The 11,334-nt window shown below is 41.6% G+C and overlaps 1 long non-coding RNA gene across 1 annotated transcript; it reads left to right on the top strand.

Moving 5' to 3' along the window:
* Positions 1-353: 353 nt before the first annotated feature.
* On the top strand, positions 354-6,303 carry LOC125752032 (uncharacterized). The gene is made up of 2 exons (XR_007400837.1): positions 354-502; positions 1,207-6,303. It is a non-coding gene; the product is annotated as an uncharacterized LOC125752032 (long non-coding RNA).
* Positions 6,304-11,334: the final 5,031 nt, after the last annotated feature.

The following is an 11,334-nucleotide window of genomic DNA, read 5'->3' as shown; positions in this document are numbered from 1 at the left end:
CTCCAAAGAGATGCCTTCATCTTACATTCAGTACTACATACACACCCCACTTTACATTTAGCATATTTCATTTCTTTGCATACGGTCAAATGTTTATCATTCTTTCTGGCAAGTTCTATTAGGCATCCTCCCAATTAAGTAAGTAATCCATCCATCCATCCATTTTCCAAACTGCTTATCCTACTGGGGGGTCCGGAGCCTATCCCGGAAGCAATGGGCACGAGGCAGGGAACAACCCGGGATGGGGGGCCAGCCCATCGCAGGGCACACTCACACACCATTCAGTCACACATGTACTCCTATGGGTAATTTAGCAACTCCAATTAGCCTCAGCATGTTTTTGGACTGTAGGGGGAAACCGGAGTACCCGGAGGAAACCCCACGATGACATGGGGAGAACATGCAAACTCCACACACGTGTGACCCAGGCGGAGACTCAAACCTGGGTCCCAGAGGTGTGAGGCAACAGTGCTAACCACTGCACCACCATGCCGCCCCCTAAGTAAGTAATTTTTCACTTTAATTATTTGATATGTAGATATTATTCTTATGGTCATTCCAGAATTTAATTACTGCATTGCGGTTGATTGGTTGACCTGCTGGATAATTGGTTAGCATCAAACCTCTGGAATTGTGTTCTGACTTTATGTGTGTGGAGCCTGCCGGTTCACGTGGATGTCCCCTAGGAACTATGGTTTCCTCCATTCCACATACCCTGTTATTAGGTGATTGCATGACCTACAATGAAATGGCATCACAACCAGGGTGTCCCCTGCCTCGTTTCCTGTTTTTACAGGTACAAACTCCAGGTTCACAGTGGAACATTGAGGGATGAATTCTTATCACTTCTGTTCTGGCAATGATTTAATTTCATAGCAGCAATGCAGTGTCCTGACCATGGCCTTGGCACAGGCATGTCTGGTGGAACAGCTATGATGCTGACTTGTGAAGTGAAGCCACTGGGTGGCAGAACTAAGTCCAGCTGTGATAGACTGCAGGATTATCCTGAGCACAGGGCATATTCCCTGTCACTGGACTGAGCTGCTGTGCCCCTCTCCTGATGCAGTTAGCCGCTAAATCTCAAGGGCTTCCTCTGCAGTGACCCTCCCATCCACGAACTCAATCAGTCAGGCCTGTGTGTGACACATTGTCCAACTTGTCCTGCCCTTTGTTGCACTGCATTTTTCATTTACTCATATGTTACAGCTTCCAGTGCCCTCCAGTGCCGGGGCTATGGGTGTGAATCTTCAGATCCTTTCCATGATCTGATCCGAAGCCTGCAGCGGAAATGGCTGATGTGACAGTGGAGCCGTAAGGATAAGAATGATGTGGACTTGGAAAATGACACGATGGAGAAATCCTTCTGAAATCGGATGTTCACTAAGCACCACCGTTTTATAGCAGTTTCCATCCTGCCTTTTAAATGTAACTGCTAAACAAAACAGGAGAATCTAATACTATGACGAGTGAATGAAAGCCATTTCTTACACTGACAGCACGTCGTTATACTAAAACTGAAGGACTCTTGTTAAAGAGGGCTTACAATTTAACGGACAACAGCAAACAAACAAGCTTCATTTGCCATTTGCACAAGTACAAGTACATATACATTAGAATGCTTCATTTTGCCGACTCCATCTAGCTCTCCATAGCTTGGGGGTCACAGCGCAATTTATTCATAGCATTAGAAGGAACTCTAAAAACAGAGGCTGACTTGTTAAGTATGACCCTGAATGAGGTCATCTGGTGGTAACTGTGCCATACCAGGGTACAGGGGCAGAGTGGCCACCCCCCCACCGCATGGCACTCCCAGTGTGTCTGTGTGTGGATTATGTTTATATAACAATGTGGGGACTAAATGACCTGTTATTAGGATACGGGGACAATTTTTCAGGTCCTCAATAAGATCTGTGAATGTGATCAAAAAATTCAAAGTGCCAAAAGTCTCACATTTTGTTTAGTTACTTATGGTTAAGGTTAGGGCTGGGTGGGGGTTAATGTCGTCATGTTGGGATTAGAGTTTTCCCCATAAAAATAAATGGGGAGTCCCCACAAATATATAATTGTGAACGGGGGGGGGGGTCTCGTACTCGGGCTCTGGCTGAGGGGCAGCCAGTCAGCACTCGATTCCCGTGACTATCATAGCAGCTGCACAAAGACCTGCTCCTTTTAAAAGCCCCGTAAATCTTCCCAGTGTAGTGCTGAAGGTACAGACAGCTGGGATTATTCCTGAAACATGCATTGGATCACTGGGCTGATTTCCTTTGCATTAAAACTGAAACAATTAACTCATAAAAATATGAAAAGAACAAAATGAAATATCAAAAAAAGCAAAGCTGACAAAATTACTTCAAAACTTAAGTCAGAATTTATATGATCATACAAGACGGATACTGGAATTATTATTTGTTATAATCTTTTTCCAACAGTGATCTACTATTCAAAATAAATGTCAAAATTTGTCTGAAACTGGACAAACTAGGAGGTCAGTAACATACATGAGAAAAGTACGTGTCTCCTGTCCTCTGCCACTTCTTTGTGAAGGGACTGGGCATCCTGCACTCTGTGGGCTTTGTTTGGCTACTGATCATCAGCTTAATTTCTGTAGGAAAATTCAGACCCAAGTGATGTTGTGGCAGCAGCTAATCTATTCTCATAGGCCTTTACTGGAACTGAATAACCAGTTATATATACTATCTATCTATCTATCTATCTATCTATCTATCTATCTATCTATCTATCTATCTATCTATCTATCTATCTGTATGTCTATCTGTCTGTCTGCCATCCCTCCATCCATCCTTCCATCCATGAATCTATTTTTAATAACTGATTATTTACAGGATTACAAGGTACAGGATATAAGCAAATTTTAATTCTGTCTCATACATATATGCTCATTCATAGAGATATAGATAAGGGGAAGTATATCACATGAAGCAAATATTATGAAAATAATAATTGTTTAAAGCAAGAAGTGTATGAAATCTTTCAACACAGTACAATATCTCTGTAATTATAACTGGAAATTGATCCTGGAGGTGTAGCAGGTACACGTCTTATCACTTCTAATTATGAGTACTACAGTATAATACATGGTGCATTTTACATAGTCATATAGTACGTCAGCACCTTTTTTTGCAGTGGAAATGGGATTTACTTCTTTGTCACACAGCCACAGTGCAGACGGCCCTCCCTGCATCATCTCCTGAAGGTCCACAAAAAGCCACCAACTGGCATTAGGTTTGCTCTCAATAGGAGAGCAAAAGGAAATGGCCGACCTGCATGTCTGTCACTGCCCAGCAGATGCGGACATGTCTTATCCGCTTGTCCTTTAAATGGCGACTGGGGGTGCTGTCAATGCTAAAATATTGAGCTGTACCTTTGACATTTTTTAAATAGCAAAACTTCCAGCGGGAGGCACCCTGACTGCTTTTCCCGTCATCGCTTGTACTATAAACGGTGCTATGCAGAGAGCGGCACTTTGGTCATTTCCAGGATATTCATCAGAGAGCCTCATGACAATCAGTCTAAATGTATGCGCACAGCGTCTTCGTTCTGTAAGTGTATATCTCTGCATCCAAGCCAGCTGGGAGCACAGACATCTACATGATCATATGCCAGGCATACTCTTAGGCTTCTGTACTCTAAAGAGTCATTTAGCTGGTCTGAAATATGATGCAGAAGAAACGCCCACACATACTTTATGTGCCTTATAAATCAGTATGCTTTTGTAACCATGTAATCGACAGATTTATAAGATTGACTGTATAGTATTAAATAGTTCTGTGAGACAGGGTGGCAGTTTAGCAAAATACATGAGCTAATTCATTACGGATTAAACAGTTTACAGGGCTCTTCAAGTACAGTCAAAAAAAGTGGCTTCTTGGCTTGAGATCTACATTAACGTCCTGATGTCCATTAGTGTCAAACACTAATGCCAGTTCCTGCGGACACACTGGTCACCATTGTCTCTGACTTGGGACAGCATGTTTTTATCTACCTTGTGGCCAGTTGACAGTGATAATAAATGTATTCTTTACTTTTAGTGATGGGTACGAAGGAAGGAAAAGGAAACTGATGCGGAGCAAAAGAGCACAGCAGAAAATAACTCGGTGTAACATTAATCCCAGAGACATGCCTCAAAAAATGTCTGCTATGAGAGCATCTTACCAGCAAAGCAGAGAATCGTCCAGATTGCTGCTAAGAATAGAGCCCTGGGAGGCCAGGGGGCCCGAGGGAATGTCCAGTAAATATTGATGATTCATGGGCTGAAACCACTGTATGACTTCGGATGAGCAAGAGTTTCTGATGATTCAGTAACTGGGCTGTGATTTCAAAAAGCCAGAATGAAACCCTAACTTCAGACATAGATACCTACTGGATATATAGATTTCACCTGACTTTATAAGATCAGGATACGAGTGTTTTTTTTAATGATAAATATTACTTTAAATCTGTTCATTAGCTAAACTCTTTGTTTTTTCCCTTTATGAGAAAAGCTTGAATTTGGGGTACAGTGATGTGCTGTGGGTGGCACTGAAAGGGCTCTTTTGCCAAAGGAACATGAAGTACAAAGGACACAATCTGCAGGGAGGGCATTTGGCTGGAGTCCTCTGGTAACTAAGCCTGTAGCGCAGCTGGAAGAACACAGCGTAATAATCGGGGAATTACCGCTGTTAGTCACACAAAATATGTTACGCTTGTGAGTGAGGAGCTGGGGACTGGGGCTCAGGAAGCCGACCTATCATTTACATCCTCTTAGTGATGACTTCCAGTCTTTTTTCCTAAAACTCATGGTAAACTTTGTATGTTAGTCATAGTTCAACCTTTTAATATCAAAAGTATCTATCTCAGTGTTTTTTTGAATGACCAATGGATTTTGGCTTAACTGGAGCCTTTAGCAGTAATACGTGCAAGACAGGGGGACACTGGACAGGAAACACTACTAGACCACTAGACCTCAATACACAATTTTGGACCGTGAGAGGAAACCAAAGTAGAGAACGGAAAGCCATGTATGCAAACTGAAGAGGGGCCTGATTCAAACTTCAAATCCTGGAGATACGGGCAATAGTGCGACTCACAGAGGTGCTGAGCATGCCGAACTACAGCCTGCATTCTACTTCTGTAGGTTATACTTCCATGGCGCTGATATGCCTTTCATTAAGTTACGTTTTGACTAATTATCCATCAAATGAGGTTTTTTATGCTTTCTAGGAAAAGTGGAAGGACCAGGACACTGGAAAACCCAAGTCAGTGTTCCTAACTGGGTGTGCCATTCTGAATCAAGGTGTATAAGATTCTAACAGGTTTGGATGCTGTTCAACCAAATAGTTACTTCAGCATTAGTTCAAATACACGAACTCGTGGCCATAGGTGGAAATTAGTGGGAGAATATTTCAAACTGGATTTAAGGAAGCACTTCTTTACACAGTGCGTAGTCAGAGTATGGAATAGCCTTCCTGATAATGTAGTGCAAGCTGAATCCTTGGGTTCCTTTAAATCAGAGCTAGATAAGATTTTAACAACTCTGAGCTATTAGTTAAGCTCTCCCCAAGCAAGCTTGATGGGCCGAATGGCCTCCTCTCGTTTGTATAGTTCTTATGTTCTTATGTAAGAGAGGACCGAGATAGATGGGCTCAACACTAAATGACAAAAAAGGCACATGTTAACATTAACTGAAAAATTGAATTATAACTGAATTATTTAGTTCTACAAAATTATTCTCCATTTTTTAATAATAATCACTGTTCTTTATATTACAACAGAGCATAAAATTAATATGTACTGTATTTGCATTGTCTGGTGATAAAAATAGACCAAAATGACGTATTTGATCTGTACGATACCATGATTCTCAGCTCTATAATTAATGTATAACTGGACTTGTGAGTCATCTGAAATTTATGGGATGGAAATGTCAACAGCAAGGACTGGCACCTGACTGGCATTAATGACATTGTACAACAGCAGATGTGAATAAGAAATGAATCAGTTCAGATATTAATAGATTATATTCAAATATTTTGAGATGCATTATTATGTGTGGTGTTTGACTCTAACCTGCTTATACAATCAGAAAGTGGGAGTAAAAAGAAATGATCTCATCAGACATTCTGCCTAAATTAGCTTCTCATACCCAGCATGGTACTATATCAGTTACATTTGTTCATTTATGTTTATTTCATGTTGCTGATCGTAAGATGCTGTATGTACCCCTATACTCCTATCTCTCCCTTCTACTGTAAATGTATTACAAGTGTAAACTTGCATGGTCAATAAAGCTCGCGCTGATTCCAATTTCACCAAGTGCACGTTTTTTCCGGGTCAGTCCACGTGTTTCTGTGTGGCAAAGGTCCAGATTTCCACAAGCATCAGTTACAATATTTAGAGCAGAGTCATCAGGCAGCGCCTGACATATGCCAGCATCTAAACAAGGTGACCTGATTACTTTGGCCATTTGGGTGGAACAAAAAAATGTACGAAAGCAGACCACCAGGACAGGGGGACGCGGAGCAGAGCCCGGGCCACCACCCAAGACACTCATTGTCAGTATCTGCCAGCCCCAAATCATGGGCGTCGGAGCTAAATCAGGAGCAACATCACTATCACACCTGCTGTCTGTGCAGCTCATCTGCCTGATGGCCTCTTGTTATTCCTCTCCCATGTCTGTGAGACAGTTCCGCATTCTCCCATTGGGGCTGGACTATGACATGGACACATCAAAGGCCAGAGCTTACAAAAATACTCCGCCCATACTGAAGGAGCAGAGCCGCTGCTGGTGTGGTCGATTGGGAGTGGGGGCGCCCCGACCTCCAACCGCACGCTCCTGCGCCTCGGCGCTCGGCCCTCAGGTGGCCACACATTCCCGTCAGCGGTATTTGGCTTTAGCACTGCTGGGCGGCTCTTTCAAGGGTCGCCCTGAGTACCTCAGTGACAGATATCTTTTTCTGTCACCTACGCACCATCATCAGTTTGTCACAGAGACTGAACAAGCACCAGACATAATATTTCATTTTTCATAAATAATATTTCATATATGATTCCCTGTTGATGAAAATGGTAACCTTACCATAAAGCTTGAGTACTACTCAGATTGAAAATAATTATATTTTCTACTGCAGATCTGCCCACTACCATAACTGGCCAATTTATACTCTCTGGGTCAGCAACTAAATGTCCAGTAGGATGATGATTTTATTCACTTGCTAAACAAAAAACAAACATGGGGGTCAGGCATGGGATGGATGCTTGAAGACCACACAACCCCAATATATCCTGATAGTTTAATATTCTCTTTTATATAACAAAAACACTTGGCACTTGGAACAAGAGCATAGTTACAAAAAACTTACAAATTTGTAAAAAATAAATAAATAAATACGTCTAGATTAGGCTAAATAAATGTGACTAAATAAATATAACCAAATAACAAAAACAGAACAAATTACAAAAACCACACTAAATTACAAACAGCTTATACTAAAAACACTCCAAGAGGACTTTAAAGAAAAAGACAAACCTTACATCTCCACCAGAGATCGCTTAACACCCCTTATATGTCTCTGTTAATTCCAGTCTGTTTAAGAAAAAACTGTTATTTTTACTTTTACACATAAAAATATACAAAGCGTATAGTGTTACCATCTGAATAGTTAAACAAACGAAATCCAAACAATCCCGAAATAAAATAAAGACAAACTCAAAATACACAGCTGCAGCAGACACAGATAAACCGTATTTCATAACAAATGAACATTAGTTGGCATAATCACCAAAGCAATACATGTACCTGTATGACCTAAACTACCTGCGTGTACCTGCCAAAACCACGCCATGCAATCGGAAAACCGGCGTGGAGAGCGAAATGCTTGGAGATGTCTTAAAGCGACAGTAGCCACCCCTATGTACTGAATGGTAAATCAGAATCCTTTCAAATAGGGCTTGTCTTGCAAGAAGAAGATACTACCAAAGCAGCTTCAATAAGGGAACCGAAAGAAGATTGTCTCTACTCGGCTACATTAAGATTCTGAATGTTTTAAGACTTTATCCTACTGATATGATTAGTGATCTAACTACATAGTAGATATGACTGTAAAAGACCGATAAGCCCAGTACACAGTATATCACAACTAATTTTTCTAATTCCATGAATTTGGTAGTGTAATTGGTGTCAGCGTAGACTATTGTGGGCTTTGTCATTATAGCAATTACCAGATTGTAAAAAAAAACACTGCCACCCACTTTTGTTTGTCCATTTGGAAAAGCAAAACAGGTCTTCTTAATAAAGCCATGGAGGACATGCCTCCGTGTTCTGTGGGTGGCCAGGGTGTGAGGTGAGAGGACCCCCCAGCTCAGGCTACCCCCTTGTGTTGTTACTTTTTGAAGGACTCTTTATTATGACAGGGTGCGTTGGGCAGCGTGAAGGAGCACCACGGGTAGGGGGAAGTTTTAAGAACAAAAATTGGTACATTTTGCTAAATGCTATGTCGGTGATAGGAAAGAGGCATTCAGAACAGCAAAAGTGAGGCACCTCCAGCCCTGCCCCTAACCCCGACCCAGAACGTCCATGTCCCCCAGGGCACCTCTGGAGATGCCCACTCAAGCAAGTTCAGTAAATTAAATATTATAACATACTGTACAAACTAAATAAATAGTTTTTATTGAAGTGTCTATTGCCAATCTACTGCTGCTGATGGCGACCAAACGGGTTGAATGATCACTGACTTAGACAGACCACTCTTGGGGAAAAAAATCACAGCAATCTCCTTGCCAACATCCTTTCACACCATATAGTGTGCCTGCTATACCATACCCCCAGAGAGGGTCTACTTACAAGCTCTGACTTTTATTGGGGTTACAGAAACTTAATAACCGATCATGCGGTTTTATAGTGGACGAAAACAGAAACACGACTTCTTTGTTACTGCGGTTTTGCTGTTTAAATACAAATGTGAATGAAATTAGGTAAACAAACAGATGAATGAATGAATGAATGAATGAATGAATATTCCACTCTAACCACTCTAATAATCAAGTCATCCACGAAACGTCATTTTAAACGAATAAAGAATATAAAATGACAACTATTTCTGCATATTGTATATTGCATAGTTACGTTACACACAGCATTTAAAAAAATATTCAAATTTTAATCAAATAGTACACGTGTTGATGCAATACACTAATCACATCGTGATAAATTATTTATAATAATGGATTTGGTTTTCCACATAAAAAAAATATTCCAGTATTCGAGTAAAATTATACCTGAAGTGTATTGATCACGCAACAGTAACAGCGATATGTGCTCCTGGAGATCCCCGGAAAGTAAATGTCACCGTTAAACATAATGCTGTGATCACTTACAAACGGTGCCAGTTTCATCATCGCCATGCCAGGAATCTGAAACAGGACTGAAACCCGAGGCGGAGACCCAGGCTGCTGATGTTAACACTTCAGCCTGGAGCTCGGCTGCCTTTCAGAAGAGCGCCCGTCTCTCACCGCTATCCGTATCAAGGACATGATAGCGTACTGGATGTTTCTCATCAAAAGAGACGGACTGGACAGACTTAATGTGATTAGACACTGGAAGAACCTAAGCATTTCTCAGCGGACTAATTATGATTAATATATTATAGAAATTGGTGAAAATCGGTTACTTCTGTGCCCCCTAATCGCTTTAACTAGGCAAGACGTTCCTTTTTATGTTTGTCCAGATCCTGTTTAATTTGTTTATTTTTTGATCAAATATACATTCACAATTTGCAACAGCGACACCAGCTTCCATTCCAGATAAGCAGCAGAAGGCTGAGAAAAAGCTCCTCTGGTGAATGTCCCCATTCTTATATATGGTGCAAATGATTCGTCGGACTAGTGAAAGACCTTGTGCCGTGGCCAGATGACATAACAACATCCTTACTGAAATAATGCTGCGTTATAGCACCGCTGCTGGACACCCAGTATGGCCCGGACCATATGAGCATTTGGACACATTCCCAGGGCACCTCGTCTTCGGGGTACACCAAGCAGAGCCACCCCCATAAGGTTGCAACCCCTCCCGCCGCGTCTCATTCAGTGTCCTTTAACAAGTTAATATCTGGTATATTCCATATGATTTATATTGAACTTTTAATTTGACACTCACTGAAAAGCATGCGTAATATTTCCCCCGTCTTAGATGCCTTTCTAAATTTTGAGCCAATAACGAGACGTTATGTGCAGGTACATTTAGTGTGTTGCTAATGTTAATGAGAGCTAGCCCGAATCGATGGACAGACGTAGGCAACATAGCAGCTACAGGTGCGCAAAAAGAAAACGTAAAACACAAAAGAGGGTAAGTTACTTTGCCCAAAGAGAGAGCAATTGCTAGTTGTTTCATAAAACATGATGGAGGTTCTGGGCCATTTTTTGTACCGTTCCCCAGGGGCACTTAACTATGTGGTTAAGCTTAGGTTTACAGTCTGATCTTAGCGATATCATCAATACAACACCTTAACGGACGGAGCTGTGTTTTAATATAAAGACTTGAGTACTGTTTATTTTAACTTTAGCTTTTTATATCCTGACAAACTCTCTGTCTCTCTTTCTCTTAGAAAACCAGGAATACTACCTACAACTTTCTTGCATTAGCTCGCTATTCCAATTCCTTTTCTTACGGTGAAGTTGGTACTTGAAAAAACAACTGCTGCTCGGTAAAGAGAGAGAGAGTCACGCCCCTTGCTTTCTAGCCCACACTATCAACATAATCATCTAGAGAGTAAATTGTTTGGATTTTTATCCTCGGCATAAAAATAAAGAAAAGAATCATAACTGATTCCTTACTGCTATAAAACAGCCCTTCTGGCATGCCTTTTATGTGAATAAAATTAAATGTTTCATGTTTTTCATAGGAATACAAATGGTTTTTCAGTACAATCCAATGCAGTCTTCTCTGTGGCAATAAAAAAATTTCAAACAGTTTCAAGGTGTTTTGTGCCAGTTAACTTAAGACCTGGGATTAAATGAGTCAAATAGTGGAGTTAAGTGTCCCTTTAAAACTGCATTGGATCAGAGATCTGCCCAGTAATCCCCTGGGTTGGTAAGAGTGCTCACATCCGGCACTGCTGCAGTCCAGTGTCCACTGGCTCATAACCCCGCAATCCGTGGCCACGCCGTACCCCAGCACAACGGCTGTCTGCGCTGCCGGCCTGTAACCCCACAATCCGCGGCCACACTGTACCCCAGCACAACGGCTGTCTGCGCTGCTGGCCTGTACTGTAACCCCGCAATCCGCAGCCACAGCATACCACTGCACAATTGCTGTGTTGTTGTGGCGTGCTGCACGTGGGG

Source organism: Brienomyrus brachyistius, chromosome 11 (genome assembly GCF_023856365.1).
Source record: "Brienomyrus brachyistius isolate T26 chromosome 11, BBRACH_0.4, whole genome shotgun sequence".
NCBI classification, from domain to species: domain Eukaryota; kingdom Metazoa; phylum Chordata; class Actinopteri; order Osteoglossiformes; family Mormyridae; genus Brienomyrus; species Brienomyrus brachyistius.
This window is presented reverse-complemented; position numbering and strand designations above follow the sequence as displayed.